This window comes from Myotis myotis, unplaced genomic scaffold (genome assembly GCF_014108235.1).
Source record: "Myotis myotis isolate mMyoMyo1 unplaced genomic scaffold, mMyoMyo1.p scaffold_m19_p_8, whole genome shotgun sequence".
Taxonomy (NCBI): domain Eukaryota; kingdom Metazoa; phylum Chordata; class Mammalia; order Chiroptera; family Vespertilionidae; genus Myotis; species Myotis myotis.
The window spans coordinates 41,833,638-41,861,201 of NW_023416390.1; the positions used below are offsets into that span (position 1 = coordinate 41,833,638).

At 40.6% G+C, this 27,564-nt stretch overlaps 1 long non-coding RNA gene across 1 annotated transcript in view; it reads left to right on the forward strand.

Moving 5' to 3' along the window:
• LOC118662148 overlaps positions 1-10,219 on the forward strand; it is a 75,008-nt gene extending 64,789 nt beyond the window's left edge. Inside the window, exon 3 of the long non-coding RNA XR_004969602.1 lies at positions 9,788-10,219. This is a non-coding gene — a long non-coding RNA (uncharacterized LOC118662148). The remainder of the gene's footprint in view (positions 1-9,787) is intronic.
• The last annotated feature ends 17,345 nt before the right edge of the window (positions 10,220-27,564 follow it).

Consider the following 27,564-nt stretch of genomic DNA (forward strand, 5'->3'; position numbering starts at 1 on the left):
AGGTAGAAGACAGATGAAACCAAAGAGGGGCCTTGCAGAGAGCAATGAAGAGAGGGTACTATGGATGAAACAGTGTGGTTAATGCAACCTCCTCCACCCGAATTTTAAAAAATCCCACAAGAGGCGGCTCTCTCTATGGAGCACACTTGCGCCTTTCCACGGGATGTTTTCCTTGCCTCTCTCTCTTTCTCCAAAGCTCCAAAGGCCCTTCTTTTGCCTCTTCAACTTGTTTCCTGAGACCATTTCTTCTATGGCTCACTTCTCTCTGTGTGACTTTCTAAATAAACTTTCTTTTATAGTTTGGAAAAAAATTCTTTTTAATTACAAAATAATCTTAAAAATAAAAAATCCAAACAAAACAGCAAGAATATTTGGGTCAGAACTGTGAACCCACTACTCACTAACTTTCTGCAAGTTAGCTATCCCTCGTTCATCATCTGTGCAATGGTGATAAAACTAGTACCTACCTAGTGGGATTGTGAGAATGAAATGAACCTGAATGTATAAAGTGCTTAAAAGTGCAGCTGCAACACAGTGAACACAGCCATAGGGTCATGAGAATTAGTAAAATAATCCATATAAAGTGCTAAGTACAGCAACTGATCCATGGTGTTCAAGTGACGTTAATTAGCAGTTCTTGTCCTAGTCCATCATCATCGTCATCATTTCTTTACATGGGCAACACCATTCCTTTCATCAGAGAGAGACCTGGAGACTCTTTTGCACAATGGAAAGCAATGCTTTCTCCTGGACTAATTCCACCTCCATCATTTCCTTTTGTGTAATGTTAGGCAAGTCACTTTTCTTTCAGCTTCAGTTTCTCCAGGTAAGCCTCCTATACCTGTAGTCAGCATTAAATCTCATTCTTGGCACATCACTCCTTTGAAGGTTCTAGTGTTAGAACCCCCACTTAGTCTGTGTCAGTTCTTGTGATAGGACCTAAGGCAAAAGCAAGGGCCTGAGCCTCAGGGAAGTCACATTGGTTCTAGTGAAAGCGCCAGACCCCTTAGGCATACCATGCCTGTAACACAAGCCCCATCAGCGCAGCATAACTGTGTAGCCTAAATGTAGGGGTCATTGGGAACCATTCATGCTACATGGAAGCAGAGGCCCAAATCAAGATGGGATAATCTGTGTCACCACCATTGTCTCAGGGGTTCTACTTGTCTGGTCCTGTCCTTTTGTTTTCTGTTTTGTTTCAGTTACCAAGGACTTGCTTTGTGTCAGGTGTTGTACTGTTTCACATGTAGTCTCTTATTTAGTCCTCATAACAACCCAGTGAGGAAAGAGTTACTGCTCTCACCAGTTTATGCTTGGGAAAACCAAGGCATAGGGAGGTTGAATATAATTTGCCCCAGGTTACAGAACTAGTAGGTGGCTAAGCCACTAGCTGACCCCAGGCAGCCTGGCAGCAGAACCCTTGCTACTGTACTGACTCTTAAATTTCCAGGGAGTTTGGCAGTTTGGATCAAAATGGAAATTTGACATAATCTTGATCCAAAAATTTCATAGAGCTGTTTGTCTCACTGTCTGAATGCAAAAGAAAAAAGTAAACCCATTTATAGGAAACTGATTAAACAACTTATGGTACACAGTTGCAATGGGGTGGTAAACTCATGAAAAAGAATAATGCAAGTTCATATGCATTCATAAGAAATGCATATAGTCTTAAGTAAAAACATAGTCTTAAGTTATAGTCTTGCCCGGTTGGTGTGGCTCGGTGGTTGAGCATCAACCTATGAACCAGGAGGTCACAGTTCAATTCCCAGTCAGGGCACATGCCCCGGTTTGTGGGCTTGGTTCTCAGTGTGGGTGTGCAGGAGGCAGCTGATCAATGATTCTCTCCCATCACTGATGTTTCGATCTCTCTCTCCCTCTCCATTCCTCTCTAAAGTCAATAAAAATATTTTTTAAAAAACATATAGTCTTAAGTAAAAAACAATTTGTATAGCTAGGTATATTTTTTAAAAGATTGCAAAACATTACATAGCATACTATCATACTATATACTCCTCCAGTCACTATCCTATTTAGTTTCTAAGGATACTGGACATCTCCTAGACCAGTGTTTCTCAAAATACAGTCTCCAGCCATTATCATCTGAGAACTTGTTAGAAATGCATATTCTTAGGCCCTGCCCCAGACTGATTGAGTCATAAACTCTGGGGATGGAACCCAGAGATCTGTGGGGTTTTTAAAATATATTTTTTACTTATTTTTAGAGAGAGGAAGGGAGAGGGAGAGAGAGAGAGAACCATCAATGTGAGAGCCAAGCATTGATCGGCTCCCTACCTGAACTTGTGCCCTGACGGGTAATTGAACCAGTGACCTTTTGGTGCACGGGACGACACCCAACCAACTGAGCCACCCGGTCGGGGCCAGAGAGCTGTGTTTTAACAAGCCCTTCATGTGATTCTGATGCATGTTAAAATGTGAGAACCAATGGCTTCACCTGGGAAGCATTATAAAATAATGCCTGAGTCTCACCCCACCCCAGAAATTCTGATTTAATTGGCTCAGGATGTGGCCTGAGCATGGGTTTCTCAATGTTCCACAGATGATTGAGACACTAGGACCTAGACCAGTGATGATGAACCTTTTGAGCTCGGCGTGTCAACATTTTGAAAAACCCTAACTTAACTCTGGTGCCGTGTCACATATAGAAATTTTTTGATATTTGCAACCATAGTAAAACAAAGATTTATATTTTTGATATTTATTGTATATATTTAAATGCCATTTAACAAAGAAAAATCAACCAAAAAAATGAGTTCGCGTGTCACCTCTGACACGCGTGTCATAGGTTCGCCATCACTGACCTAGACCTTTGGAAGCAGCTACTTGCATCTGGGAATGGCTAATGGCACACTTACGGCATAAAATCAAACTGCAGGGACCATCAAAGATGAAAGAGCATCACAACTTCCAAATTTTAAGTCCTATCCCATTCCCCAAACCCAGCAGTGCTCTTTGGCTAAGCAGGCTTCAGCTTATTAGTTTGAGCACTTTAATAATATAACTTACTGTAAGCTTCTAAATTCAGTCCACTTAGAAAATGTTGAGAAGAGGCAAGAGAGAAAATATAAAATAATTTAATAGAGGAAATGAGATCTATATACAGCATAGTAAAAGCCTAATCTTACCAGCTCATTATTTCTTGGGCTTATAAATATATTGTATTGAAGATTACATAATATTGCATAGCACATCTCCAGCACAACAGTAGTTCAATCAGCATTTGTCTAATAAATGAATCCGCTAATCGATGAATGAATGGATGGATATCATTGAAGGAGAAGCTGATACTGTCTTTAGCATCAAACTACCAATGCTGTTCTTAGAGTGTAGTAGGGGTAACAGAAGTCCATTGACAATAAATGTTCTAGGATCAGGTGCTAGAGCTGAGAGTCACCTGAGGGACTATAAACCCAGATGCGGCAGGAGGGAGAAAGCAGGTGTGGTAGTCATTAGAGCTGGCAACCAAGTATTTCCAGGTCCCCTCCTCTGGATATAGTGGGGATGACATGTCCCCACTTCTTGGAGTTTTTTGTGGCCACGTGACTTGCTTGAGTCACTGAAATGAGCAGAAGTGTTGTGTTTTGCTTTCAAATAGAAGTTTCAAGAGCCAGTGTGTGATTTGTCCCACTTCTCTGTAGGGTGACTAGTGTTTGTGGTTCACCTAAGATTGAGGAGTTTCCCAGGGTGTGGAATTTTCAGTGCTAAAATTGGGACAGTCCCAGGCATCAATATTTCAGGTATCGATCATTCCATATGCTTGGGTCCAAGAGTGGGGGCCCCAGAGACTCAGAGCATTGAAATAACCTGGCTGTGTTCACACCACTAATAAGATCAGAGATGGGTTCTAGACCAAGTCTGTCTGGCTGCAGAATCCATAATCAGGCACCACCCCTGCCAGGTATAGGTAATCTTGATTGCAGGTATCTTTTTTAATTTTGTTTTCAACGTTGGAGACTCTGGTCCACAAAGGTAGGTGAAAACACCAACTTTCCTAAATTAATTGAATGGCATTCATTTCATAAACATTTACTGTGCTCTACTGTATTCAAGGCTCTGTGTCTGGGTGTTATGAGCTACACAAAGTTAAAGAAATGCTATGATTTCTTTCCTCAAGAAACATATAATGTAGAGGAGAGATAGACATGTATGTACATGGCTAATTGTATCAAAAGGCAGAAGCTGATAGATGTTATTAAAACATTTTATATATGTTTCTGCACTTGGCAAGTGTACTACAATAAGCACATAGTGGCAATATTATTTTTAAAGCATTTATTTTAGAAAGCAGCAATTAGAAACAGCCAAAGTATATTCCTCAGGTTACCAATTCTCAGAAAACAACAATTAGAAACAAAGTATCTTTATTCTTCAGGTTATCCATTCTCAGAATAATAATAATATCTAGAGAAAGTATATTAATGCCTTCTTTTCTAAAAGTCAGCACCATTTATTCAAAGTACAGTTGCACTTACCGGTCTTCATTAGGAGGAAGATTTAAGGTTTTATTCCATTTTGTTGACAGATTTCCCATTGTGTTCATGGTTCTTCTTTTGTCCTGTATCACCAGTGGCCCAAGTCGGCATGCCCACTGGGCAGGATTCTCCACCAGGGATCAAAGCCAGTTAACTGGTCCAAAGGAGGTAGTTTCTGTTAAGGAAAGAAGTGATCAGGCCTCCCTAGGGATGCTACCCACAGGTCCAAAGGCATTAGAATAAAGCTTTACCCGCAGAGGGGTGGTGACCAGGCATGCCACAGAGGCTATTTGAAGCCCAGGGCCTCAAAGATAACGGTGCTCCCTTGCCAGTCCTAGACAAAGAAAGTGTGATTTCTGAGGAAAGCATCACTGTCCTGCTGTCTGCAGCTGGACAGTCTCCAGGGCTGCAGTGAGGTTTTGGTCTGAGTACAGCTCTGGTGGCTGGAACAGAAGTTAAGCTGCAGATGTGCGCATGTGGAAACTGTTTTGGGAATGGAGGGAGCAGTAAGCAAACCTGCAAAACATACTGCTTTGATATCTTTTGTAATGATGGTGTTCCCTAAAGTACAGGTTTCCTCATTGCCTAGTCCAAGAGCAACTCCTGGGTCCTCTCTGTTCCAATGCTGAGTGTCCATGGAGAGTTTGAGTGGAGGAGGGAGGGGCTGTCTCCTAGCTAAGACAGTCATGCAAGGCAAAAACCTCAATGCAGGAGCAGCTGCCACGAGTTATGCAAAGAGCCTGGGGTCTGTCAACTCCAGGTGAGCAATTTCCCCCAGGTTTATAGGTAAATGTGCTTCCAAGGAGAAAGCCATAGACTTGAATGTCATCGTAACTTGTGCTTGTGACATCTTTGCCCAAGAACACAAATTGAACATTTATGTTCTTCATACTTTGGAAAGAAAGAAATAGACTGAGCCACTTCTTCATGCCTTGACACCTTATAACTTACATATACATACCTGATATGTATATATCATGTTAGAATAATACGTTGTTATCCTACTATGCTAATCAGGATAGACTAGATAACACATTAACCCCAAAATATTGACTTATGATAAAAGTTTACATGGTACTTCACAATCCACTGTAAGTAGGGTCCCTCCTGAACAACTACTTCAAGAAGTGACTTTGGAATTCATTCTCCTTTCACCTTAAAATACCATCATCTTCAACATTTGGCCTTCACAGTTGCCACAGAGGGAGGTGAGAGTACAGCGCATATACTTACACACAGTGGGATTTGTGGCGAAGTCTGCAAGCACTCTCCATTACTTCTGCCACATTCCACGCAGAACCTGATGATAAGGTCCCATCCTAACTGCAGGGGAGGCAGGGAAATGTTGCCTTTGTGTGTCAGGAAGAGAAAAATGAAATTGAGTCACCAGTCTATCTTCCAGTTCATATAAGTTAAAGTTATTACATAGTATTTTTCTTCTGATTATGTTTTGCATGTGACACTATTTAGTCTGTCTCCTTGCCCTGCGCTGTTTTCTATGACATCCACATGCAGCATCCCATTTCTCACAACAGCTCTATGAGTTGTCAGGACAGGCATCATACACACACTTTATAAATCAAGGACCCTGAGATCCAGAGTAGTCACATGACTCGTCCAAAGTCACACAACTCTCTCTCACATTAGTGGGCCCTCCACTATAGCACACTGTCTTCCCCAGAAGCTCAAACTAAATTAGGCACAGATCTCAGTATACAAACTCAAGTATGCAAGAAGTATATCTTTATTCCATTACAAATCAACCTAATTTTTTGCCCTATCTGGTTTGGCTCAGTGGATAGAGCGTCGGCCTGTGGACTGAAGGGCCCCAGGTTTGATTACGGTCAAGGGCACATGCCTGGGTTGCAGGCTCGATCCTCAGTGTGGGGCGTGCAGGAGGCAGCCGATCAGTGATTCTTTTTCATCATTGATGTTTTTATCTCCCTATCATTCTTCCTTTTTCCTTGAAATCAATAAATATATGTATGTGTGTGTGTGTGTGTGTATATATATATTTAAAGACTGCTTAAGTGGAAAGATTGCGCACTGCTTATAAATAAGAGCTGAAGGAACTCAGACCAAATGACAGGCAAAGAGATGCTGCATTAAAGCAAAACATCACTTGAAAAATATCTGACTTGTACCAAATCCTATTTGCAAAGTGGATTGGATTTTAAAATCATTTCAAAGCACACTAATCTTTCCAAAGAAGTTTGCTTTAAAGAATACAGTTGGCTTTTGGTCAAAAAATGAAGTTTCGGTAATGCAGAGTAACAATTGTATTATAATTACTGGCCACAAAATACCAGGTGCCTAACCAAGCCTTTTCTACTCATTCAAGAGAGCCAAGCCAAACAAAAGTGCCCTGCCTAGCCATACCCATAGTTTATGAGCTCAGTCTTTGTCACCAGGAAGGAATTAATTCAAAGAGCAAAGCCATTATTAGGCACAACCAGGCATTTCTGTTGTAAACACCGTTTGTTAATACATGTTGAGCGCTGAACTTTCTCACATTTGAAAGAGTCCAGATTGAGAGATAATTTAAACCAAGCCAGTTTCAAGGTTATTTTCTTTTCTCTTTTCTTTTCCTCTCTTCTGTTTTCTTTTTTAGATTTCTGACATCATATCTTTGGGATCTTCACAGTAGGGAAGTGCTGGCCTTGGAGTCCAAAGACTTTCCCAGCTATCATTTGAATTAAGGATTGTGGTGTTTTCTTCTGTGAACAGATTGCTTCAGCGCCAAAAGAATGAACTAGAAAAGAACAGGCAAGACATAGGAGTGTTATACGGAAGAAAGATATTAAGAGACTTAAAGATGTACTTCCTCATTATATGTAAGAAAGCTATTTCTTAGATTCCTTGTGCCAGTACCAGGCAGTTTTAAGAGCAGTGGCTTTGTAATACAGCTTGTTATCTGATATTGTGATCCTTCCAACTTCTTTCTTCTTTCTCAAGATTGCTGCAGCTATTCGGGGTCTTTTCTTGTTCCAGATGAATTTTTGGAGAGTTTTTTCTAGATCTTTGAAATATGTTTTTGGTATTTGAATGGGGATTGCATTGAATCTATAGATTGCTTTGGGTAGGATGGACATTTTAATGATGTTGATCCTACCAATCTATGAACATGGAATATCCTTCCATTTATTTATGTCTTCCTCTTTCTCTTTTCTTAGCATTCTGTAATTTTCTGAGTACATATCCTTCACCTCCTTGGTTAAATTTATTCCTAGGTACCTTAATTTTTGTGTTGCAATGATAAATGGGATTTTTTTTTTTTAGTTTCTCTTTCTGTGAGTTCATTATTGGTGTATAAAAAAGCCATAGGCCCTTAACTGGTTTGGCTCAGTGGATAAAGCGTCGTCCTATGGACTGAAAGGTCCCAGGTTTGATTCCGGTCAAGGGCATGTACCTTGGTTGCAGGCACATCCCCAGTAGGAGGTGTGCAGGAGGCAGCTGATCAATGTTTCTCTCCCATCAATGTTTCTAACTCTCTATCCCTCTCCCTTCCTCTCTGTAAATAATCAATAAAATACATATTTTTTTAAAAGCCATAGATTTCTGGGTGTTAATTTTGTATCCTGCTACATTGCCGAATTCATTTATTAAGTCTAGTAGTTTTATGATGGAGGGTTTAATCTCCAAAATTTATAGGGAACTCATACAACTTAACAAAAGGAAGATAAACAATCCAATCAAAAAATGGGCAAAGGACCTAAATAGACACCTTTCAAAAGAGGACATTCAGAAGGCCAAGAGATATATGAAAACATGCTCAAAGTCACTAATCATCCAAGAGATGCAAATCAAAACAACAATGAGGTACCATCTCACACCTGTCAGAATGGCTATCATCAACAAATCAACAAATGACAAGTGCTGGAAAGAATGCAGAAAAAAAGGAACCCTCTTGCACTGCTGGTGGGAATGTAGACTGGTGCAGCCACTGTGAAAAACAGTATGGCGTTTCCTCAAAAAATTAAAAATGGAACTTCCCAGTAATTTGACTCAGTAATCCCACTTGTAGGAATATATCCCGAGAAAATATAAACACCAATCAGAAAGGTTATAAGCATCCCTATGTTCATAGCAGCACAATTTACAATAGCTAAGATTTGGAAACAGCCTAAGTGCCCATCAGCTGATGAGTGGATTAGAAAACAGTGGTACATCTACACAATGGAATACTATGCTGCTGTAAAAAAAGAAGGAATTCTTACCATTTGCAACAGCATGGATGGAACTGGAGAACATTATGCTACGTGAAATAAGCCAGTCAGAGAAAGATAAATATCACATGATCTCACTCATTTGTGGAATATATGAACAGCATAAATGATGAACAAAAACAGAACCGGAGTCATAGAAGCATCAAATAGACTGTCCAACCTATGAGGGAAGGCGGGGGTGGGGGTGGGTGTGAGGGAGTAAGAGAGAAACCAAAGGACTTGTATGCATGCATATGAGCATAACCAATGGACACAGATGTGGGGGGAGGGGAAGGGCATGTGCTGGGAGTTGGGGGTGGCCAGGGAGAGGTCAATGGGGGAAAAAGACTTATATAATACATTAAACAATAAAGAACTTAAAAAATAAAAATAGAAATAAAACAAATAGTGCTATCAGTAGACTATACTTTCCTTCTTCTTCAGTCTCTGGTTTCAACTACCGGTCTTGATTCATATCATAGAGTGAAAGTTGGCTCAAGTCCGACAAGACTGCCCTGCCTGTGGCTACTGTTCCTGCTGTGCAGCTGAAACCAGCCCACCAATCCAGCTCTCTCAGACTGGCTGCCTCCACACCCACCTGCCCCAAAATATCTTCCTCTTAGGATGGCACAGAGCCTCACACCCCATCTTCCCAGCTGAACTCCTACCATTAGAACCACTCAGCTACAGCCATATGCCTTCCTCCCAGAGCCATTGTTAAAATTTCTCTGCAAACCCTATCAACCTTTCCTGTTAACACACCGATGATTAGTTTATCATCAGATTAAATGAACTCAGGACTTGGGTCTAGTGAATTTTGTTTGGGAGTATGAGGGTAAATCACGGACTGTTAGATGGGGCAGTAACGTGAGAAACTGTGTTGGCTAATTCATGCACTGTACAGCTGAGGAAACTGACGTTAAGGTACCCAAGCCTTGACATCTTGATTATGGTTCACCAATTGCCCCTGTTTACCTGGGATTAAGGGAGTCCTGGGGTGTGGACTTTTGGTGCTGAAACCGGGAAAGTCCTGGACAAACCAAGATGAGTTGACCACTCTACTTGATTGGAGCCTTCTGTTTTTCTTCACAGGCTGGACTTGGGCAGGGCCTTGCAGCAGAGCCTCAAGAACGCTCGGTACAGCTCAAAACCCTCGGTGAGGAAATAGCAGCAAACACATATTTGCACCTCACAGCTTTATCAAGGCTGGCTCCCCTGAACGGTCAGTCGCCAGCACCAATAGGAGGCCCCGTGGAAGCACCATGTGAGGTAAAGCTTTGTCTGCCTCCTGACTGACTGTACTCTTTGCCTCTCAGGCCACAGCATCAGGGAAAGCTGGTTAGATGGAGTCAGTCTCTGAAAATCAGTCTGTGATCTGGTTTATTCACTTGAGACAGGGCCACTGTGTCAGCCGCAGCTGTGTGGTTCAGCGCCTTCGCGGAGAGGGCTGCTGCTGTCTCTGCTCCCTTGACTGCCCAGAGGATGGAATGGAGAAGTGCTCAGGCAGAAAGAAGGGTCAGCAGGGTGCCCCGTGCTCCCATCACTTCCTCCTTCAGAAGTTTTGTCATTCAGAGGTTTTGAATCTGGCAATAAGCAGTCGTTGTTGGCTAACTTTGGGCTTTTTTTTTTTTTCTTTCTTAAATGTCAAGTGCCTAATTTTAAAATATTTCTTGGTTTTATTTCTCCTCCTGGTCTATTTTGCTCCCAGCCCTTGGTTGCTTGGCAGTTGTTTCCTCCACCAGGCCTCTGCTTCCTGTTCTGCGGAGACCCAGCCTCCAGCTCATGCCCTGCGCCTGGGGATGAGGATGGGTTGAATAAAGAAGGGAGAAAAAGGGAGAATGGAGGAGGGAATAATGCCAAGATCCCAGTCAGGCAAAACGGTCACATGGTGCCAGTGCTCTTCAACATTCCCTTTCCTGCATGCATTCCTTTAAGCTTCACCCACCCTCCCGCTCCACACCCCTGCTGGAATTGAACATCTTCACGATCCACCCGTGTTCTCAACCACCACGGAAATGCCCTTCTTAGTGCCCGAACCAAGTTACTGGCCAGATAAATGAGTCCCTGCTAACGGGGGTTACAGTCAGAAGCAAAGGCCTCAGAAGTAAATCCTAGCACCCTCCTAGGTTGTCTGGTCACTTTAGTGACCCTAATCCCAGTGGCGGGGTTTTGAAATTGGAGGAAGGAGCCGGAAGCATAGTGGAGAATTATTTTGGGAACAGCCCTGTGATGAGGGTTGCCAGATTTGTCAAAGAAAAATATGGGATGAACAGTTGAATTTGAACTTCACCTAAACAATGAATAAATTTTTGATGTAAGGGCGTCCCTTGCAATGTTTGTGAAGTAATTTTACTAAAAATTATTCGTTGCTTCTCTGAAATTCAAATTTAACTGGGTGTCCTCTATTTTGTCTGAACCCCGTGACCTGCAGTTTCTCCCAGAATACACAGCCTGTATAGTAGAAGGCCAGGTTTGCTGTGGACTTTGGAGCAGTTTCCACATGTTTGGCAGAAGGGAAGAGCCAGCCCATCCAAGAGGGCATCGTGTGGTACAGTCATGTGAAATCTCTGTCCTCCAAGCCAGGGCTGCTGAGGTGTGAGGCATCTGAGGTAGGCCTGAACAGGACCCCCCTGGAGGCTGGCCACGGTGTCAGTAACAAGGGCATGTTGTGCTGGATTCTTTCCCAAAGGTACAGTGTTTGGTTCCGGTGCTGACAACTGACCCGTCTAATACTCATCATACTAGAACAGTGGTCGGCAAACTGCGGCTCGCGAGCCACATGCGGCTCTTTGGCCCTTTGAGTGTGGCTCTTCCACAAAACACCGACTTCTGCACAGGGGCCACCAAGTTTCAATCGCACTGTACGTGCGCGCCCGCACGTGGTATTTTGTGGAAGAGCCACACTCAAGGGGCCAAAGAGCCGCATGTGGCTCGCGAGCCGCAGTTTGCCGACCACTATACTAGAACATGATTTTTAGGTCTGAGGAAGGAATGGCAAGTTTTTTAAAATAAGGTACTAGATATGGAGGGAATCTACATTCAAAAGCTCAGTCAGTCCTGACCAGGAAATGCAATCCCTGGGCCTGTTAACATTACACGTAGAAAGGGTTAGTATGAGCAGCTTTCCAAAATGTAAAAGGGCCTAAAACTGAGGCCCCACTTCTTTTATACACAAAAGTGATTCTACTGGCTTCAAGAAAATTGCTTCTGCCACCTATAGTAACCTTTTTGTTTTCAACTAATGGAGAGGCTGCCTTGTTAGCTGTTATTGGCTTCTGCATTGGATAGACTATGTCTGCTCTTCCAGATCTACCTTCTGTCCTTCTCGCTCCTGCTCTGTGCTATGGAAGCTGACCTTTGCGCACTTCCTTCTCCTGTCTTCTGTCTAGTTCCACCAGTGGGAGTCATCAGCAAGAGACTGGAGTTTGGGAGGACAGATAGGTCAGAAGAATAGTTTTATTGTGGTTGGTATTTATTGAAATGCCTTTTTATAAAAAAGCACACAAAATAGGAATAGATGAGTACTTTTAAAATAAAAATTTTTAATTGATTTTTTTGAGAAAGAGAGAGAGAGAGAAAGACATTGATTTGTTGTTCCACTTATTTGTGCATTCATTGGTTGAATTTTGTATGTGCCCTGACTGGGGATTGAACCCACAACCTTGAACCCACAACCTTGGATCCAACCAACTGAGCTACCCAGCCAGGGCAGATGAGTACCTCTTTAACATGATAAAATACATATACGTTATGCTAAAAGCCAGCATTCTGCTTGATGAGGATTCAAACCAGACCCATTTAAAAATTGATAGACTCAATTATGTAAAAAAAAATTTTAATGCTGTGTGGCAAAAAAAAACCCCACCATAGTTAAAGTAAAAATATGGCTTGAAATTAATATAAAATAGTATTGAATGTAAATTTTGTTTTTAAAAAATAAATGAAAAAATGGCAAACTGAGAAAAAGTATTTTCAACTCATATTACAAATTATTAATATCACATACATACAAACATACATACAAAGCACTACTTGAAATAAATAAGATAAAAAATTGACAACACAATGGAAAAATGGTCAATAGGAATGAATAAACAATTAAAGGGTTATGATACCAATTCCAATGTGTGTTGGGTGGAGGAGTTTTCCCACAACTGGGTGGCCTACAGTTCAACTCAGTTCAGACATCTGCCTGAGATAGTGTCAGATCCTGAAGGGACAGAACGGAACTGATAGCTGTGTCTCTAACTCCTCTCCCAGGAAAGCCACAGAATGTATCAGTTACTCAGCCTGCCCTTATCTCAGCCAATGGGAAAGCGGGGGAAACTAGCCCAAGGCCAAGAGTATGCTAGCCACCCCCCTGTCTTTGTGTAACCAGACCCTAGCTGCACCCTGCCCTTGCGTCACTAGCCCCCAGCCCTCACTCAACCAACCGGAATCGGCCAAATCAGTGGTCAGAGTGTGCCCCCACCCCCGACCCCAAGCCCTATAAATTCTTTGTTCCCTTGGGACTCGGGGCTCTCTTTTGCATCCAGCAATGGAGGCGGGGGGTGGGGGGGACCAAGTCCCGGGCTTGAATAAAAGACTCTATGCTTTTGCATCGGACTCGGCTCCCTGGTGGTCTGTCTTGGGGGATCTTGAAATCTGGGCATAACAATCCCACAGGATAAGAGTTCAGTCCTACAAGACTGTCCACCCTCCATTTCAGATGCCAGTCATAAGTCCAGATTGTCACCTGTGCTTCTAATAGATCAGAAGTTCCAACAACCCCCTCTTTGGGTTTAATTAATTTGCTAGAGTGGTTCATAGAACTCAGAGAAACATGTTACTTACTAGATCACCAGTTTGTTATAAAGGATATAACCCGGGGCATGGCCCGATGGAAGAGATGTATAAGACAAAGTATTGTGAAAGATCTCGAAGCTTCCATGCCCTCTTCAGATACATCCCTCTCCCGGAATCTCCACCTGTCCACCAACCAGAGGTTCTCTGAACCCTCTCCTTTTGTGTTTTATAGAGGCCGCATTACAGGGTCACAACTGATTAAATCATTGGCCACTGTTGACTGAACTCAGTCCTTAGTTCCTCTCCCCTCCCAGAAGGTTGGGGAGTGGGACTGAACGCTCCAACCTTCTAATCAGGCAACCAGCCCCCAATCTTTGGGTACTTTCTCATTAACATAACAAAAGACAAGTTCCCTGCTCTCCTAACTTAAGAAATTTCAAGGGTTTTAGGAGCTCAGTACTAGAAATGTGCCGAAGGCCAAATATATAGTATTTCTTATTATCAACCTAAAAAAACAAACAAACAAAAAAACACAAGAATCCATTTCGAGGCATTTATTTGAAATCAAAGAATTGCAATTTGGGGTATACAGATTTAGGTAGAAAGATAAATAGTCTCAATTACAGGGTGAAGTAAGGGGTTTTTATGAGAAGAAGAAAAGAAATAATGACATGGGGGAGGGGAGGATTCCTATTGGTGCTGTTACACTAAAGTTCTTAGCTAAACAGGACTGGTTACTGATTCTGTCTTCAGGCAGGAGGTCCATAATCATCAGCCCTTGTGATCAGGATGTCTGCTTTCCTGCTAACTTTATAAACAATAGGAGACTTTTTAAAAAATTATGTATTAGGCAAGGAAAGAACTATTTTCTGAGTCCCTGAAGTTGTCTTGTTGCAGCAATGCCAAATTTGTTTAGACCAGTGATTTTCAATTTTTTTCATCTTATGACACACATAAACTAATTACTAAAATTCTGTGGCACACCAAAAAAAATATACTTTTTGAAGATCTGACAAAAAATAGATATAATTTTGATTCATTCACACTGGACAGTTATTGTGATGGCTGTTGTAATTTTTTTTATTTGACAATCAAAGGGAAAAGAGGTCAATGCCCTGAATAAATAGTCAGATATTGCATATTTTAAAAATTCTTGTGGCACACCAGCGTCACATGGCACACTGTTTGAAAATCGCTGGCTTAGATCAAAGGTAAGCAGCTGAAATAAATATTGATCCCCTCTGCAGGCTCACAGTGAGCCAATGGACTTACATAGCACACACAATCCTGTGTGACTTTGGGTATATATAAAAGTGAGTTGGAAAATAATTCTGAATTAAGTCACAATGTGAAAGGGAATGGCAGAGGTCATTAGCTCTAATGTACTAAGTATTACGTGGATTTGAAATTAAGACACGAACATTTCAGCAAATTCTTAGCAGTAGTACCACAGAATTCAGCCAGCAAGGACTTCTAAGTTACAAACATAAAATGTTACAAAGAACACTAAGAATTATTCCTTATTTTCCACTGCCATTATTTTAAATTATAAAAATATTTTCTGACTAGAGCCTGACATTCTACTAGTGCAATAAAGCAAACCTCATATTACAAAGACACCACCCCCCCCCCAAGATCATGTTCCTTTGACTCAGAATAATTCCTTGATGAGTAGAAAATGAATGTTATAAATCTATTAATAAGAAACATTTATAAAACAACATATACAGCTGCCCTCTTTCACCATAAACACCATGTTCTCTAACCATACTAGCAGCTGATATTTTTAATATGAGCCCTAATACAACACAACAAAACAGTGTTTATACAATGTACTCTCTTTCCTGTCATCTTCTTATAAAAGCAGTGCTAATTTTGGAAGAAATCTTAGGAATCAACAAGTCTACTGATACAATTATTCATTCATTTAACAAATATTTATTTAATGATCAATGTATAAGTGAGGTTACTTGGGGTTTTTTCCATGATATTCCTTTGCCTTTTTATGTTCAGACTCTTAATGACCTTATCTTTTGTTCATTTGAACTGCTTTGCTCTACAGTGTTTTAATATACATATCAAGGCTACTATATCTTTAAAGGTACTATATTATTTTTATACTACTATTATGTTCTTTTAAGAGGTACCTGTTTGTTGTTTTTTCTTATAGCCATGTTAGTGCAAATTTCCTCCTAACACACACACTCTTCTACTTAAGGCTTCTAAGAAGTAAGACATTTACTCTGTGGCGAATGATCAATGCATAGCTCACTCAGAGCAAGGTATAGATTATTTCATTCATGAAAGTGATCTGTAGTAAAAGAGATAATTTGGGTAAAGTTCCATTATTGAATTTGGCACTGATTGGCAATTAGCTTTGACGACCATGGACCTGGAATCATATTATAAAATCTGAATTATGCCTCTTAGAGTGATATTCTTCAAATTTACCCATGAGCTACTAGCAATCAGATACAGATTTCTAGGAACTTTTATTTGTAATGTATTTACATATTTAGATCAATAGTAAAGGGTTGGTAAACAGCAATCAAGAAAGAAAAACAAATATATGGACACCTTAAATCGAATTTCAATATGGAAATTATGGCACAATTTATATTGCTTCACTCTTCAAAGATTGTCATTCATTTAAATAAGGTCCATGGCAAAAATTATTGTATAGGTCAGCGATTTTCAACTGGTGTGCAGCAAGAGGCATACTGGTATGCCGCAAGAATTTTTAAAACATGCAATACCTAACTATTTGGTCAGGGGCACTGACCTCTTTTCTCTTAGATTATCAAATTAAAAAATGACAACAGCCACACAACAATAGCCATCCGGTGTGAATGAATCAAAATTACCTATTTTTTGGTCAGATCGGCAAAAAACATATTTTTTTGATGTGCCACCGAATTTTAATAACTGTGTGTCATGTGACAAAAATGGTTGAAAATTGCTGATATAGATCATGGTCCCTACATTATTTAATTATTCACAAAGCATTGGGTAGTATCTTGGGACCTAGCTTGGTCCAGTGAATGGAGCAAAGGTTATGGAATGAGTTAAACCTAGGATTTCACGTGAACTCTGACAAGTTACTGAATCATGGGACTGGGTGACCTTGGCCAATTTACTGTATCAGATTGAACTCAGCTTTATCACCTGTGAAGTGGTTGTTGTGAGGATTAGAAGTGACACATATAAGTGCTTGGAAGTAAAACCTCATACATAGTAGGAGCTCAATAAACTCAAGTCTCACATAGGGCACAACACACAGTACACACACTGATTCTTTATTATTTGAATTGACTAGAAGGAGATTAAGTGACCTTCCTGGAGTGCACAATTGAAATTGGAAGGACATACTGCTGATAATACAGTATTTACTTCCTCAAGAGACTAGAATAGGCAAACTTTAGCAAGAAATGCCTCCATAAGGCTGGGGGAAGGTCAATTGGGGAAAAAAAAGGAGACATATGTACTACTATTTGTAATACTTTAAACAATAAAAAAAGAAAGAAAAAGAAATGCCTCCATAATGTTCCTTTATGGAGAAGGTAGTGTATAGTGTACAATAAAAACTTTCTCTGTCTTATAAATCACTATTGTCACAAATTATCTATCTAGTGTTTACAGCCTTTTTTAAAAAAAGCTGCAGTGACCTTGTCAAGGTAGTTAATAGACTATTTTAACTAAGTTCATTAAAATTGTTTATGGTAATAACAGGGGTTTCAAAGGAAAAGGAATCAAGGAGAAAAAAAATGGTAATAGTTGCTGCTTCTCAAAGCAGTTCAGGAAACATAAGTGGGTCCATTAAAGCATGATGTGTGGGAAGAAATTCTGAGGCACCAGTTGAAAGTAGTATTTTGTAGTTTCTTTTTTTCAGAACTCAAATATGCACGAAGGTACATATTTTATATTTTCTGGAATTTTTATGTCTTTTAAATTAATAGTTAATGACATTTTCTTACCATATCTAACAGCATGGTTTTAATTATCTAACAGCATAATTTTTAACAGTGAAGTATATTGTAGGGATGTATCCCTTCCTCTCAGTGAACATATAGAAAACATTACATTATACATTAAAACCGCTGTGCCATGAAACAATAGTCAACATCTTTAGTCATTAGGGGAATGAAAATTAAATGCAAATTAAAACCACAGTGACGTGTGTGTGTGTGTGTGTGTGTGTGTGTGTGTGTGTGTGTGTGTACTTTAGAATGACTATACCAACTAGTCTTGGCAAGGATATGGAAGAACTGGAACTCTGATAGATTGCTGGTGGGAATGTAAGTAGGAATAGGTCTAGCAGATTCATATAAAGTTAAACATACTCCTACCATATTACCCAGTCGTTCTCCTAGGTACTTATCCAAGAGAAATGAAATGTATATCTATACAAAAGCTTGTCCATGAATATTCAGAAGCTTTATTTGTAAGATCTAAAAAATGGAAACAACACAATGCCTATCAATATGTGAATGGATAAACGAATTATGGTATATCCACACCATGAACACTACTCAACAATAAAGTGGAATTAAGTATTAATTCATGCAAGCCAATATATGAATCTCAATTATGCAGAGTGAAAGAAGCCAGGTTATTTCTTAAAAGAGAATACATAACATGATTCCATTTATAATATTCTAGAACATGCAAATTAATTCATAGTTACAGAATGTAGATCAATGGTTGCCTGGGGATGAAATGGGGGACAGGGAGTTGCAGAATTAAAATTAGGCACAAGCAGACCTGGCTAGGTGGCTCAGTTGGAGTGTCATCCTATATACCAAAAGGTTGCAGGTTCAATTCCTGGTCAGGGTGAGTACAGGAGGCAACCAATCAATGTTTCTCTCTTTCTCTTTCTCTGAAAATCAATAAAACATATCCTGGAATAAGGATTTTTAAAAAAAGAGAGTCACAAGCAAATTTTGGGGAGTGATGGAAATGTTCATTACCTGGATTGCATTAATGTCTATATATATATATATATATATATATATATATATATATATATATATCTCAAAACTTATAAAATTGTATACTTTAAGTATGTGTCATTTATTATATGTCAATTATACTTCAATAAGGCTGTTTGGAAAAAAACACATTGTGTCAGTTTTCATAAGCATGAAGAGACAACTCTGACCCTCCACCATTAGATTGGGTAGATCAAGTGCCTGCTTCATCTGTGGCGTTCGCCAATCCTTGGATATGGGCTATTGTGATTTTTTATTACTGGGCCATAAGGACCTTGAGAGTAGAATTCATCTTGGTCTTCCTCCAGCATGATACCCTCATTGACTGCTGGTTTTTAAGTGAATAAATTGGGTGGATAATTTTTGGCAAAACATTGCTACCTGAATCCCCAATTAACCCTTACCATTTTTTTTAACATCCACGGGAGGCAGCAAATCTTCATGCTTAAGAACTTTAGAGCCAGAGTGACCTGCCCAGCTACTTACTCACTGCTTGGCCATAGATGAAATTAGCCTCTCCAAGCTTCAGTTTCCTCGTTTCTAAAGGGGTAATAATATACTGATGTCATTGGCTTTCTGAAAAGATTAAGTGAAATAATCCATATAAAGTACATGGCCCACAGTCCAAACTCAGTTTTAAAAAGGCAGGTGAATTCTTTTTTGTTTTGTTTTACCTTTTTTTTATTGAATAAGTTATTACATATGTGTCCTTATCCCCACGTTACCCCCTTTCCCCCCACTCATGCCCTCACCCCCCTGTTGTCCATGTCCATTGGTTAGGCCTATATGCTTACATATAAGTCCTTTGGTTGATCTCTCCCCCTTATCCCCACCCTCCCCTACCTTCCCTCCGAGGCCTGAAGGTCCGATCGATGCCCTCTCCGTCTCTGGATCTGTCTTTTTTCATTAGTTTATGTTGTTCATTATATTCCACAAATGAGTGAGATCATGTGGTATTTTTCCTTCATTGACTGGCTTATTCACTTAGCATAATGCTCTCCAGTTCCATCCATGCAGTGGCAAATGGTAAGAATTTCTTCTTTTTTACAGCAGCGTAGTATTCCATTGTGTAGATGTACCACTGTTTTCTAATCCATTCATCTGTTGATGGGCACTTAGGCTGTTTCCAAATCTTAGCTATGGTAAATTGTGCTGCTATGAACATTGGGATGCATATATCCTTTCTGATTGGTGTTTCTGGTTTCTTGGGATATATTCTTAGAAGTGGGATCACTGGGTCAAATGGGAGTTCCATTTTTAACTTTTTGAGGAAACTCCATACTGTCTTCCATAGTGGCTGCACCAGTCTGCACTCCCACCAGCAGTGCAGGAAGGTTCCTTTTTCTCCGAATCCTCTCCAGCACTTGTCATTTGTTGATTTGTTGATGATAGCCATTTTGACAGGTGTGAGATGGTACCTCATTGTTGTTTTGATTTGCATCACTCGGATGATTAGTGACTTTGAGCATGTTTTCATATGTCTTTTGGCTTTCTGAATGTCCTCTTTTGAAAGGTGTCTATTTAGGTCCTTTGCCCATTTTTTGATTGGATTGTTTATCTTCCTTTTGTTAAGTTTTATGAGTTCCCTATAAATGTTGGAGATTAAACCCTTACCGGTGATAACATTGGCAGTTATGTTTTCCCACGCAGTGGGCTTTCTTGTTTTGTTGATGGTTTCTTTTGCTGTGCAGCAGCCTTTTATTTTGATGTAGTCCCATTTGTTTATTTTCTCTTTCGCTTCCAATGCCCTAGGAGCTGTATCGGTGAAGAAATTGCTTCAGCATATGTTTGAGATTTAGTTGCCTTTGGATTCCTCTAGTATTTTTATGGTTTCCCGTCTTACATTTAAGTTCTTTATCCATTTTGAGTTTATTTTTGTGTATGGTGTATTATTGAATGCTAGTTTAGGACTTTCTCTTCTTGTAAGATTCAGGTATCTGTTCATCACATTTTCTTTCTCCTGATGGAAGATAAAATATTTCAGTCTTTGGGGTTCATAAATGTCAAAAGTGTGTAAGTTGGTGGTCTAGTTTCATTTTTCTGCATTTATCTGACCAATTTTCCCAACACCATTTATTGAAGAGACTGTCTTGACTCCATTGTATGTTACCACCATCACCAACTTTTGACATTTATGAACCCCAAAGACTGAAATATTTTATCTTCCATCAGGAGAAAGAAAATGTGATGAACAGATACCTGAATCTTACAAGAAGAGAAAGTCCTAAACTAGCATTCAAATTACTAGTATCTTAGGCCTTTTAGAAGCATACAGCCAGAGGACTTTAATTATTGGAGGAAGTGCAAGGGTTACAATAGCTTATAGTCTTGTCGGTACATTTTATACCTTGTTCTTAGACCTCATCATTAAAATAGAAAGATAAAAGCCCTGCCATTAGGTAGAGAGGCTGAAGTTGCAAACAATCCATTTAGTTTCTCCCTGCTCTTCTCTTTGAGGTTCTTAAATGTAGAATTCTTTTCTCATGTTTGTTTGCAAGTTATCTATCTAGTGAAAACTACTTTATTGTTCTGTCCATGGGGAATTAATTAAACAGAATGTGGAAAAATGTAATCTTCAGGGAGCTTTGCTGTGAGTACTCTCAGTAAATACTGCATAGACAAGGACTCTACAGAGACCTAACCTAGAGTAGATTGAGCCTGAGTTTTAGAATCAGCCAGTTTTAGGTAATCATTTTCTTGAGTTTTGAGCAACTCAACTGTTTTGTAGCCTCCTGATTTATAATATTGGGCCTAATCACATCTCCATGATTTGCAGGGATCAAATACATGATAGAATTATTATCATTAATACATTGGGTTATTAATCTCCTCCAAAAATAAGGCACTGACATGTAAATAAAATTTACACCTGGCCCTTTAGGTCTGGCCCAGTCCTAGATTTGCCTTCAAAAGTCCAAGTCAATTTGTTGCATGGGAAGAACATAATATCAGGAATCAGGAAATATTATCCTACTCCTGGCTCTCTCAATAGCTAGTTCTGTGATCACTGGTAACCACTTCACCCCAGTTTCTTCAAATGTTGCACTAAGTCAGGGAGGGAAAACACCTGATGTATGCCACCACTCCTGTCATTCTGTTCCTAGGCAGACATTATTAATTAATCACTGAAAATTTTCTACCAAATAAGGAAGCTGCTTCTGAATTCTTCTCAGCAAAGCATTGTGGGAAGCCACTACCAAACCAACTGGAATTGGCAAAGTAAAACCTACTTGCTATTTCTGAGCAAGGAGACCTTGAATGGTTATTTTAATTATAATATTCCTCAAAAGCCAAAATAAGAGTCCATGGTATAGTAAATGCCAGAAGGTAATTATCTTGGCAAAACTTACTTCCCTTTTTACACATTCCAGTCTCCGAGAGTGTTAAAGGCTTTGTCTGCTAGGCCTGCCCATGGGGATGCTCTGTTTGCCCGTCAGAGTATCTTGCTTTTTGTTTGTCAAAATGAAAAGAATTTAACTTATTTTTACCCTAATTCTAAAAGTGCTTACTGTAAACATTTGAACAGTGCAGAAAAGTACAAAGAGGAAAGTGAAAATTATCTGATATTTGATGCCCATTATTAAAAATTGATAACTGGCCTTGCTGACATAGCTCTAGGCATAAGTGTTTTTCTGTACTCTGTTTATTTTCTCCGTACAACAGTGTTATGTATGGGCGACTTTGCATATCTCTCCAAAGCTGTAGTTCTTTGTGCTCTACTCAGTGTACTCACAAAATTCCATCCTTGTGCTATTCTGCTGAGCGAAACTTTGCAAATATAGCCGTAGATTGAAAGGGCAATTTTCAGACCCTTAAACCACACTTAAAGATGTGGTCAAATTCTCCAGGCTCCACTTTAGTAGATACAGAAAGATTTGCAAAGCATGTAATTAAAATTTAATTTGAAAATGAAGTGGACCCAATAGCTTGGGGGGAAGCCAATATTCCTCCCATAACCCCTCCTACCCCCAAGCCCCACCCCCACATTTTTTGCTTATTATTATAAAAGGAATATATGTTTATTTAGGAAAATGCAGATAGGCAAAATGAGAAAAATAAAATCATCACCAATCAGAATAATTATGGTTAACATTTTTTTGTTGTTGTTAATCCTCACCTGGGGATATTTTTCCCATTGATTTTTAGAGAGAATGTAAGGGAGGGAGGAAAGAGAGAGAGAGAAACATAGATGTGAGAGAATCACATCCATTGGTTGCCTCCCACACATTCCCCCAATGACAGGGACCAGGAATGGAACCTGCAACCCGGGTATGTGCCCTTGACTGGGAATCAGACCTGAAACCCTTTGGTTCGAGGGCTGAGTTCTAAGCCCACCAGTGAGGGCTAATTATGGTTAACATTTTAAGCATATTTTCAGTCTTTTTTTCCCCTGTGGATGTATATTTTAATAGGTATCACCACATATAATTCAAAAGCACTCTTTTAAACTTCTGGATTTTTCTCTTTATGCATTGCACTGCAGTTTCTACAGAGCACTGTTTGTATTATGAGCAGGAAACTACAAGTTAAAACTGGCTTTGGAGATTTACAGCTCTTTGTATCAGTAGTTTGCATAGTGAGGTATGCACACCAAGGAACCAAGGTTATGGGTGTGTTTTGAAATTAATACACTAATTATTCTGAACACTGCTGTACTGGAGTTCAGTTTATCCACTGGGCATGCTATTCCTGAAGTTCAAATTCCCTCAGCAGATATTCAGAAAGTATCTTACATAACTGGTATAAATAAGGTCATGTCAGGTCCAGAATATCTGTAACCTCCACCTACTTAATTGATGAAATGTCTGAATTCCTTAAGTGTGTTTGATAAGAAGAATATCTCACCATCACTTATCTAATGGTATGATACTGGTGCATGCTGTGAGGAGGTGTTACTTTGTATGTAGCAACAAGCGTATATTATAGGGAAGGTAACGTCCTTATTCACAGGGAGGTCAGTTTGCTTCTGAGGGTTTGAGACTCTATTAAATTGGAAGGTACCATGCCTATATGTGCTCACAATGATGGTTAACAAACAAAAAGCAGCCAGGAGAAAACATACCCTTCATATTCAATATATTGATAATCAATATATGCTGTTTTGGTTAGCCTCACCAAAACATAGTAGCTAAAAGCAGTTTATTATAATCTCTCACAATTATTTATTCTGATGAGGCTCAACCAGGCAGGCTTCTGCTGGTCTTGATGGAGTCGTCATATACACTGAATGGCCAGATTATTATGACCACCTGACGTTTGTAGGCAAATTAGCCGTACGCTGCATCATATGGGATATGGAAGCCGAAGGCCTGTTCAAACACCTTTGCTGTCTGCAGTTACCAAGATAAAACATCTCCAATTCGCATAGGAACACAAGGATTGGACAGTCGAGCATTGGAAAAAAGTCATGTGGTCCGATGAATCACGTTTCCAGTTGCATCATGCAGATGGCAGAGTGAGAATTTGGCGGAAACAGCATGAAAGCATGCACCCCACATGCATGAGTACAACCCTTCAGGCTGGTGGGGGCAGTGTTATGGTTTGGGGCGTTTTCCTGGCATGATTTGGGCCCTTTAATTCGTGTGGAACAATGTCTGAATAGCACAACATACCTAAGTACCGTTGCTGATCAGGTTCATCCTATCATGTTGATGGCGTATCCCAATGGAGATGGCTTCTTCCAACAAGACAATGCACCATGCCACGGTGCTCATATTGTGCAGGAGTGGTTTCAAGAACATGAGGGAGACTTTACCTTGCTTAGGTGGCCTCCACAATCATCAGATCTTAATCCAATTGAGCATTTGTGGGACGAAGTTAAAAGAGCCATCAGGCAGCTGGTTCCACAACCATCAAATCTCACAGAACTGGACAGTACTATTCATCAGGCATGGTGTCAGATTCCTCGCATCACCTTTCAACATCTCGTGGAGTCAATGCCAAGAAGAATCACCACAGTACTGAAGGCAAAAGGTGGCCCAACGAAGTACTGATGGGGTGGTCATAATAATCTGGCCACTCAGTGTATAGTTGCAGTCAGATAGCAGCTGGGGCTGGAGTCCTCTGGGGCATGACTAGGTAGGCTGGAAGGGCCAAGATGGTTTCTTCACTCACATGTCTGGTGATTTTGTTCATGTACCTTCTCTCTCCACTTGGAGTCTCATCCCCTAGGACTTCTCCCCATGGCCCCTCTTCCCATGAAGATTTTAAACTACTTACTTGACTTCTAAGTGTGTAAAATTAAAAGCAGTCGGATCTTTTTAAACTGGAGACCTGACATCATGTCACTTTCAGCCTCCATCCATAATTTAAAGCAAGTCATAGGGCCACCCTTGATTCAGTGTCAGAAAACTACATAATGTTGGGTGTGGGGGTGGTGATTTTTTAGGTGCCATCTTTAAAAACTAACTGCCTGCCCTAACTGGTTTGGCTCAGTGGATAAAGCGTCAGCCTGCGGATTGAAAGTTCCCAGGTTTGATTCCAGTCAAGGGCATTTATCTGTCCAAAGTGAACTTTCCCCCAGTAATGACCCAGTACGGGGTGTGCAGGAGGCAGCTGATCGATGTTTCTGACTCTCTGTCCCTCTCCCTTCCTCTCTGTAAAAAGTCAATAAAATATATATTTTAAAAAATTGAAACTAACTGCCTGATATACTCCAAGTATAAACTAGTAACTCCAATTGTTAAATTTAGAACTTAAACCATAATTCCAACAGAGTCTGATTATTTTCTGGCTCAAACATGGAGTACAACCAAGGGAAAGTGAAAAGAAGAGGAAAGACACCTCAAGGTGATGAAAGGTTTTGAAACAGTAGGTACTTTCTTGGGCCTTGCAAACTTGGCAGCTTAGATCACAGAGAAGGCGAAATAAATGGGTCATTGCATTATCATTATCCAAACGCTGTGCTCAGAAGGCTTATTTGATAATGCTTATTTCAACTCTAGAGCAAATATTATAATTCTGACAATTTTAAGCATATCTGGAAGGTTGTGTTTCCAAAGACAGCAAAGAATTCAGACATGAATGGAAATGTAGAAGGGTTAATAGAATGTGAAACCAATTAAGGGGAAAAAATAAATAGTAGGTAGGAAATCCTGGCAATAAAAAGGAATCCCATGGCACCAGGACAGGAGAGAAAAACAGGCATTATCTTTCCTGTTCCTCTGGAGTTTCTTAACATCTAGTAGCAGTGACCCCACAGCACAGTATGTAAGTGTAGAGAGCAAGGCCTAAGGTCTTACATGAAGACAGTCCCATTTCAGTGTTTGCCAAGACTGGAAATCTGCTTGACATGAGCGGTCTGAGACTGGTGCTTGTGTCCTGAACCACCATTCAGTGCCAAATAGCTTTCCTTAGTGTTTATTTTTCTTAAACATGTTCAGACTCTTCTGATATTGTTCTACTCCCTTTGAAAATACTCTGCAGGTGGCTGAAATAATACACTCCCAGCAATTGCAGTTTTGTAAAAGTAATTTCATTCAGTCTAAACTCAATGGAAATGTGTTGCTTAACAAGGAAATACCAAATACTTTATAAACTCCTTGAGGGCAGCAGCCATGTCATCTATGACTTTGGTATCTCCTACCTCTTGGGTTCATTGTCTACCTTCTGGGATGTAGTAGTTTTAATAAGTAACTCAAATTGTTAAACAATATACTCTTTGCCCTTCTTTGAGTCAGAAATGTTATTTTGTTTCTGCAAGTTTCATGTCAGGCTCATTGTAAATAATTTCTTCTAAGGCTTCTTTTTCAGTGTGCAGATCATTTTACAGGCTTTTCACATAACATCTGAAAGGGTTTAATTCAAGCTGAAGAAGCTTGCTTCAATTACAAGCGATTAATTTAGGCTTCACTTACCTCAAGGAATATTTGAACATGTAAGTTTACTGATAAAACCTGGGAGTGTTCAAATTATGCAACCTAGAGAAAGTGAGTTGAGTGTTGACCTGCTATGGTCGTGTGTGTGTGTGTGTGTGTGTGTGTGTGTGTGTGTGTGTGAAAGAGAGAGAGAGGTTTTTTGAATGAAATAGTAAAACCACAACTGCTGTCACTACTTCACCTGGTTTTGCATAATATCAAGAAGCTAGAAACTTAAACCCAGGCTTGTTATACTATTAATACAGAAGAGGAAAAAAAAAACACAATTTATCTATTCTTTTTTGAATCTTTAAGATGTCACACAACATTCCTGTTTTCAAGAACCTGAAGTTTTGTGAGCAATGATTCTTTTTTTAAGTAATTGTTTTTAATGTAAAATGTAATGCATATTCATCATAGATTGAAAACATACTTAAAGTGACAGAAAAATAAAAATCATTCGTGATCCTACAGCTATTCATATTTGGTGAACAACTTCCACCTTTTTTTCCTAAGCACATGTTTTTACAGAACGGATCCCTACTGTACTATACAAACTATTTGATAACTTTTTAAAATGTTCACTTTTAAAATTATATCCCGAGTATGTGAAAAGAAACGTATAAAGACGATGGCATGTCGAAGTCGTGCAGCGCTAAAGGACGCCGTCTGCGGTGCGGTGCGAGCTTCGGTGGGAAAAGAAAGGTCTCCGCCCGAGAGAGACTTCTCTGCCCTCGGGTCCTGCGCAGCCGGACTGAGCGCGTGGGAGCCGGCGGAGGGCGTTCAGGGCGACTGGGCGCACGAGGTCCCCGCGCGGCCCCACTTCCCCTGGGCAAGTCCCTCCAGCCCCGGGGAGGGGGGGGGGGGGAGGAGTACGAGGGCGGGGGGGGGGGGGAACAGAGGGCAAGAGGGCCGCTCGCGGCGCGCACCGCCGGGTCCCCGGCGTGAGCCCCCGCCCCGGGCTGGCGCCACTCGCGGGCGGCGAGGCGAGATAACGCCGGGCAGGGTTCTCCGCTCCAAATCAGGGCGGCGCAGCTGCGATACCCGCGCCGGAGCCGGGCCCCCGCCGCGCTTGTTCCAACTGTTTAAACTGCTCCGAAGCGTCTGACCCCGAGAGACCTTCGGCAAACAACCCTTAATCTCGGGCGGAGAGCGCTGGCTTCACTTGCGGGAAGGGCGCCCGGAGCGCAGGACCCCGGGAGCCCGTGCAGCCCTCCTCCCGGCGCCGCCGCCGCCCACC